General features: G+C 40.5%; 1 long non-coding RNA gene across 1 annotated transcript in view; it reads left to right on the top strand.

Moving 5' to 3' along the window:
* Positions 1–1,684: 1,684 nt before the first annotated feature.
* LOC116691676 (uncharacterized) overlaps positions 1,685–7,938 on the top strand; it is a 13,404-nt gene continuing 7,150 nt past the window's right edge. The window contains exon 1 of the long non-coding RNA XR_004332529.1: positions 1,685–1,695. This is a non-coding gene — a long non-coding RNA (uncharacterized LOC116691676). The remainder of the gene's footprint in view (positions 1,696–7,938) is intronic.

Here is a 7,938-nt window from a genome sequence, read left to right on the forward strand (position 1 = left end):
GAGAGAGAGAGAGGCACACCATGCTCCATTCAAACCTGAGAGCAGAGCAGGACTGTTACATGCTCCTAAGAAGCGGTTACACCTCCATGTTTTGTCTTCATGGTGTCTTTTGTCTTCCTTCAACATATATTTAAGGACGATTAAAGACATAGTGTAAAAAGTGGCAGTGCTCAAAGTTGTGGGCTAGCGTTAATTGCCTGGCATTAATAATAATGCAGATTATCAGAAAGATGAATCCCTTCAGAGAACAGCTGGAAGCCAATCCAAACATCTGTACAAGGAGGGCACGTACTGCACGTGGAAGCTGGAGCTTGAATGTTATGGAATTTCATTCACTAAAGCGCAGTTCCCAGCTTTGGCCAGCAGGCAGCGCTGTGCATCGCAGAACCCAGAGCCCGGGGTTTGAGATGAACAGTGGCTCGTCTGAAAGGCGAGTTAAAGGGAACATCCAACCAAAATCAGGACTCATGTTATGCCTCTTATCATCACATGTTTATCATCATGGGCGCCTGGGTAGCTCACCTTGCAGAGTGCTCCCCCAAATGTAGAGGTGTCATCAGGGGGGGGCAGTAGCTCAGTCCATAGGGAGTTGGGTTGGGAACTGGAGGGTCACTGGTTCAAGTCCCCGTATGGACCAAAGATTACGGAGTGAATTTGTTGCTGGAGAGATGCCACTTCACCCTCTGGGCACTGCCGGGTGCCCTTGGGCAAGGCACTATACCCCCCCGACCGCTCAGGGTGCTGGATTTGGCTGGCTGGTTCTCCATTAGTGCATGTACAGATCCTGAGCGTGTATGTGTAGTTCAGGACTGTGTGTGATAACTAACAAAGTGTGGACACAGAGTGTACATTGTAATTTCCCCATTGGGGATTAATAAACAGATTAAAATTAGTCCTCGATGCGGCGACCGCAGGTTCGACTCCAACCTGCTACATGATGGACAAATGGGGGTGATGCAGTAGGTTGATCTAATTTCCGCATACTCTTTATTTTGCGAGAAATCTGCACACACACACATCAATGATGTTATAAAATAGGAGATCGTCAGTCTTCACACAGAGAGACACTTTAAAGTGAATTCAAAAGTAGTAATTAAAATAACAGTACGTTTTAAAATAATCTCTTTAAAGTGACTCATTAATAAAAGATACAACATGGAGGAACAGGTCCGTGTGTGACACACAGAACTGATTTCTCATGATTTCTGAATTAAATTGAGGGTCTCATATGCTAAGTCATTTTAGGCAAATTTGTGATTTTGGCTAGATAAATAAAACAGACTTAAATTGACAATTTGGTGTTGAAACCATGTTTTGGCTCATCATGACGTCACATTTTGTGTTAACTGAAGAGCATTCTTTTTCGTAAAAACTTCACATTCAAAATAGGAGCATAGCCTATTTGAGACAAGGTGATGAATAGAAAAAGGAGCCTGTGGTGTGATACCCTCGGTAGAGCTGCTCTGTTTATGTAGGGTGTCGTAAAAACACACAGTTCCCAAGCTCCAGTGGGTCTCCCCCTGATTGTCGATGAGCAACATTTTTGTGACAGGGGCCATGTATTGTTTGGAGCCAAATGAGTCCTCTACTCTACTTTTTTACTTTTTTATACAAGCTCATTTACAGGGTACTCAAGTATTTATTTAAACAAGGGAATAGACAATAATGTGCAGTATTCTTGGAAGAGTGTGTAGAGTGGACACAGTGTAGAACTGAGATGTCACTAGCATCCCAGGAAAGTTTCAAAATGAGGACCTCAATGGCACTCATCAAGTGCCAAATTCTCAAGAAAAAAATGTATTCAATAAATGTTTGTTGTTGCACTGTAATGTAAGGTGCACATATGGGTAAACATTCTGTTGGGTCTCTGTTGAAGCAGCAGAAGTAAGTTATATTTGTAATTGAAGGATAACAAGTTAATAATAATTAAAGAAGTAAACAAAAATAATTTGTGGGCATTCAATTTCCAGTTGGAGTATGAATAGGACATTTCACTCTGAAACAGCAAGGGTTGATGGGAGAAAACGGTATCATGCTGCCATACACTGTGTACTAAGAACGAAAAGTGTTGTTTGTTTGATTTTTAAATTTCCATTAAAATCTACATACTGCACCACACACCTATTGTGTTGAGTGTCCACATGGAAATGCACTACATGTGTGTACATGTGTGTGTCTACTACTGTGAGACTTGACAGGCAAGAAACAGCAGCAGAGCATTGGGGAATATACTGAGCAATTATTCTGGGAGGTATAATCGTAGTTAACATGTCACGCTGACAATGTGAGCTTTGTTTGACTTTTGCTTTTTCCAGCCGGAGATTGAACACAAATCCCCCACACTGACACACCACCCCTCAACCAACATCATGAGCAGAATATAACATGGCTGATTGAAATCAAGAAAAAACTCAATGGGTCAGGATATGATGAGTCTTTGGACGGGGCTTTGCCAGGTGAGGTTGAGCTTTTTGTTTTACTCAAAAACCATAGTCAGGAGCAGGTAGGACTAATGAAAACCAGTTGTGCCAGCCGATTGCTCAGGTGCATTAATTAAGCTGATGTTGTCACAGGCATACACTGCCACGTCCACATGTACATGTTTTTTTTTTTTTTAAACAGTTTTTTTCTTTTATTTGTTATTTTAAAAAAATCCTGCCCACATGAAAATGCTAAAACACAATTGCAGCGTTGTCAAGAGCATGGCAAAACAACAGGCGGCTGTGTAAACCCAGTCATGCAAAGAAGAAAAAGATGGTGGCCAATCAAAAACCTAAAAACAAGCTGTTACCGAAATATTACCCACCAACAAGAAGTCTGACAGTCTTGTTCAAGACCAGCGACATTGGTGGCTCTCTGTTGTAGCAGTGTTGGATTTTGTGGCATGGACCTCAGTAGGCTACACAACAACACACAAATGGCATTTCTAAAAATCTTCAACCTGGCTGGAGTTTTCCAAAAACTTTATTTACAGAGACACACAACGCATGTTGAAAGTGGATGAAATTAAACACAGTTTTTTTTTTTTTATATCTGTGTGCACAGTGACTAGGCCTTAGACACAAAATCTATCATAAACACCAACATTAGTGCTATTATTTTCCATAGATGTGTTTCTGGTATACAGGCAGTTTAGGTTCCCAAATTCCCTGTAATGTAACCCCATTTGTTCAGGTCCTATCCCCTGACCAATCGGCTATCCTAACCTTAACCAATCAAGGTCAAATGCCAAACTCCAACCAATCAGCTATTCAATTCTTAACCTTAACCACTCAAGGTCCAACCAATCAGCAGGTCTTGGCGTGGCCATGGTGGAATTTGGGACAGTAAACTGCACGCAAACCTGTGTTTTGTTTTTGTGTTTTAATTAATAAATTAATATTTTTTTAATGTGTCCTACTTTTGATTATGTCATTAGCCTTACAACCTGTACTTTTGAAGTGATATACAGCTGAACTAAAAAGCTTACTTTATTACCCAAGACACAACGGGTTAACAATACGGAAGTGTCCTAGCCAATCAGAATGCATGTTCGCAGCACCGTTGGCAGGCTAGACAGCTAGCTGCTAGTCAGACGCTGGGTGACACTGTAGAGCGAGGGGGGCCTACAGCTAAACGACAAAAATCTAACTTTGATAAAAGAGTAGTTTTAAATACAGTCTATGGAGTAAACACACTGTATAACGTTGTCAAATATAAACCGTATCAGCGTGTACATAAGCCCGTAGTGCCAGCTAGTGCTAATGTATGCTAAAGAGGCCCTGTTAGTTACCGAATGGTATCGAGTGAAAAAGTGGAACTTCTGAATTGGTGAGTCTCAGTAAAAATAAATAAATAAATGCTACACTATGAGGTAAAGCAAAATCAGTGATATAAAGTGAATTGGCTTGGTGCTAACAATATGTGTTTTAATGCCGAAGCAATATCTTAATTTTTTTATCGAATTTATTAATTTACCTCAGCATAATATGGTGTGTAGCCTAATATTAGGCATATGTTTTAAACATATGTTTACAATGAATAGTCCTGATAATGAAAATTCTGAGCCGAATTTTTCAGTATGGGTGAAAAACAATATATGCATCTTCAAGTTAAAGGAAACATTACGTTTTATTTTAATAAAAAATGAATTTGGTTAAAACTAGTTATTTTGATAATGATAGGTTAAATAATTGACTAATGTTCAAACCTTTTCTATTCAACTGCAAGTCAGTTTTTCTGAGTTTGTTTGAAGATGATGGTGAGGCAACTCGGTCCAGACCAGAGCCCTGGATTCCTGAATTCAAGACCCTTGAACCAAGACCACAACCGTCCATCTTCCTGCCAAGGCAGTAGGATAAAACCAAGGTGAGCAGCACCACATGCTTAACTCCCGGCTCCACTTACACACACCCCAAATCCCAGACTCTGTTACAGCCCCATTTGTCTTGACTCAGAAGAGACTATTTTGCTGTATACCTATTCAAACTCTCACTAGCAAAGTAATCACATATACATGTGTGTTGCTCATTCATGTGGCTTTTAAGAACCTGAATTCACTAGAGTGGCGTCTTATTAAATCTTTATATAGTATATATTAATTTATTCCTGTCATTGTTCATAATGACATACTGACCTGTGGACTGTTCGATTGGATTCTGTCATTGGTTTGGGGTGAAGGAGTGTCTCCGTTCATGTGTTGAGGTGTGTCCTGTGTTGCGTTTACAATGTTGTTGGCATCTGGTGGTGCTTTTTTTCTCTGTATGTAAGTTTTTTTTTTTTAGATATCCTGCTGCACACTAAATTTCCTTTTCTAAGGATTAATAATGTGGAACTTGGATGAAAAGCATTTAAAATCCTGGGAAAGTCTGATGTTTAGTGCAAAGTGCAAAAGCAAAACGGGCTTCACAACATCAGATCACCCCCAACTGTGTATATAAGTGAACCTGTAATAATAAGCAACGGCTTCCAGTTCTATCACTTTCAGCTGTCTTTACCAATGTTGGCAGTATTGCACTATTTTAGCTTCAGGCATAAGGATGAAAGGTTGCAGGTGTGTAATTGTGATGAAAACACTTTGGCTAGCTGTCCACACTTGTTTTTACCTTAGGCTAAATATTCTGTGCATGTGTGTGTACTGTTTAACTCATCTTACAGTGACCTCTTTGAAGTAAAGAACGTACGAATCGTTTCATCTCTCATCCCCCTTCGGTGATGCAATGCTTGAATCAACTAACAGTGGTCCCCGACCTTTTTTTGCTAACATTCTCCTAATGACCCCACCTGTCATGTTCAAATTGTAGGCCTTTGAATCGAATTTTAAATCAGATGTTTTTTTAAACACTTTTTACTGATGTGATAATACAATTTCTTTAATAGAATTGAAATGGCAGTGTTAAAATTAGTCAAGTAAGCATTTGTACTACTAAGTCAGAGTGTCAGGAGCCGGACTTATCAACAATTTATCCATTACCTTTAGCTAACTATGTTGCCATGTGCTCTCATTTGTTACGGCTGAATCAATATGGTGATATTTTTTAATGAAATCATGATTTCAATTTAAAAGAAATTTGTTGAGCTACTCTAATAGGTTTCCAAGTACCCCCTCAACAACTGAAGTGGTATCCCCTGAAGCATAACAGACTACTGCAATGAATGCATTGTAGGAGGCATGTATCAGCTTTTGTGTTAAAGAATCTAAATAAAACATAGCTATTATGGTGTTAAAAGTGCACTAAATATACATGGGTTTAAACTGCGTCAGATATTTCAAAACAACTCCATGTCCAAGGGATAGGCCTTAAAAAAGCTCAAAGTTTGATTGAGTGTAGTTGAATGGGTGGGAGGTGTAAATCAGAGCTCAGTGAAGTTTAACCGCAGTCGCAAATCAGCTTTGTCTCAAGGCGTGGTTTTAGGGCGTGAAATGCCGTTTCTAGACGGCTCAATCAGAAAGCCACTTAAAACAGGCCGCTGATTGGATGTTGACATCAGATCTTCTGACTGACTGGTGGGATTATAGCAGAGACACAAGCGCAGACACACACACACACACACACACACACACACACACACACACACACACACACACACACACACACACACACACACACACATAGTGGATTGAGTCGAACCTGACACAGTTGGTATGGTATTATTCAGCACGCACCCACGCACACACACACACACACAAACACACACACACACAGCAGACTTTAATGGTTTCCCTTCCTCTCTTCTCCGTGACATAAAGGGTGTTACTTCAGGAGTTTTGGTCCAATTGGTACCATGTGTCTGTGCTTTCAAATACGTTGCAACTTTCAGTCTATGATTTCCTCACGTCTCTCTGGAGGGCTGTATTTTAAGCTATGATTTTCCCAAATTTTGAAAAATGGGGGAAATATTTTTTTCCAATTTCCCCAAAAACGGTGCGGGTGACATCTACAATGAATGATATTTATGCAGGGCAGAAGTCAAGAAGGAGCTTTGTTTTGACTGTTCTCATATACACACACACACACACACACACACAGACACACACACAGGATGCAGAATTGTTGAAACGTTATTGTTTTCACCAAGTTACAGTCTTGACCTTGAGGAAAAGGGTAATCAATTTACACCTAGATTAATGCTGGACCTCCTCTATTAAAGCGTGATCACATGGCAGCTGGAGTGGATATCATATAAAAGTTGATCAAGCATTCTCCCTGAAGACTTGGGGGAAATATGGAGCTCTACTTTATGACACAAGTGTGACCAAAGCAGTAAGACCAATCAGAGTTTTTTGGTAATGTCTTTTGCATTAAAACCATGTTTTTAAGCAATGTTAAAAAAAATATTAAAATAAAATTTAATAAAATAGCAATTGCTGTGCTTACTTAGATTCCACAGGCACATACATGTTTTAATCTTTTCCTCCCAACAGACAGTCACTTGAGGTGGAGCAGTGTTTGGTAATGGATAAAAATAACCTTTGAACCCTAAGAGGAAAGCATCTTCTTTGTCTTCCTCCTCCTCCCTTCTTTGTCTGAGTGCTGGCTCAGAGTTTCCACTAATACCGTGATAACCTGGTCAGCTGGAACCTATAGTCAGACACACACACGTAAACATCAGCTCGGTGATAGCACTGCACTTTCACAGAACAAAAAACACTGAGTGAGAGAGAGACTTGATTCTTGGGAGGGGCGGTTGGGGGGGGGAGAAAGAGCAGAAGATTGAAGTAATCAGTATGGCACTTGAGTTGTGGTAGGACATTAATGCCTCAGTGCTGGAGATACTGTGTTTCGTGTCAAGAGCCAGAAAAATTGGAGTAATTGGATTGGAGGGGCTGGTCGGGGATACCCATCTTGTTGTGGCGTTGTTACCTTGGTGATAGTCTGACCTATCGTCACAGCGCTGTGGAGGAAGGTTCCTGGATAGGAGAGAAACATGCTCTGCTTAATTGCCATTGCTTTAAACCATTCACAGTCATCTTGGGTTGTTTTAGTTGTGCAACATGAATTTGAATGGACAGTCTAGCTTGCTGTCTGGATTTACCCTGCAGAGATCTGAGGAGCAGTTTACCATTGTCCTCATTAATCAACCGGAGTTTAGAATGCCAACGCTGAGAAATGGGAAGGTAAAGGCCAGGCAGAGCTTTCGACATCGAAACTATCCCGTTAACAAAATGTCGTAGATAGAGACCTTCTTGGTGATTTCTAAGACCCGACCGCTGTGCAGAATTAGAGAAGTAAACATTTTAAAGGATAATTCTCTCCTTTTACTTGCCTTTGTTTGTCTTTCTCTGTCTGTCCTTTCTTTCCCCATACTGTTTCCATATCTCCCCACCCCCTTCTCCTCCAATGGCCCTGTCCTCAGTCTGATGTCTCGGCCCTGCTGGGTGTTATTTGAGGTCACTCAAACCTCAGAGCCACAACCTCTGAGAATTACAGTCAACATGTATCCAATCATCTTCTCCCC

The sequence above is a fragment of the Etheostoma spectabile genome, chromosome 6 (assembly GCF_008692095.1).
Source record: "Etheostoma spectabile isolate EspeVRDwgs_2016 chromosome 6, UIUC_Espe_1.0, whole genome shotgun sequence".
Taxonomy (NCBI): domain Eukaryota; kingdom Metazoa; phylum Chordata; class Actinopteri; order Perciformes; family Percidae; genus Etheostoma; species Etheostoma spectabile.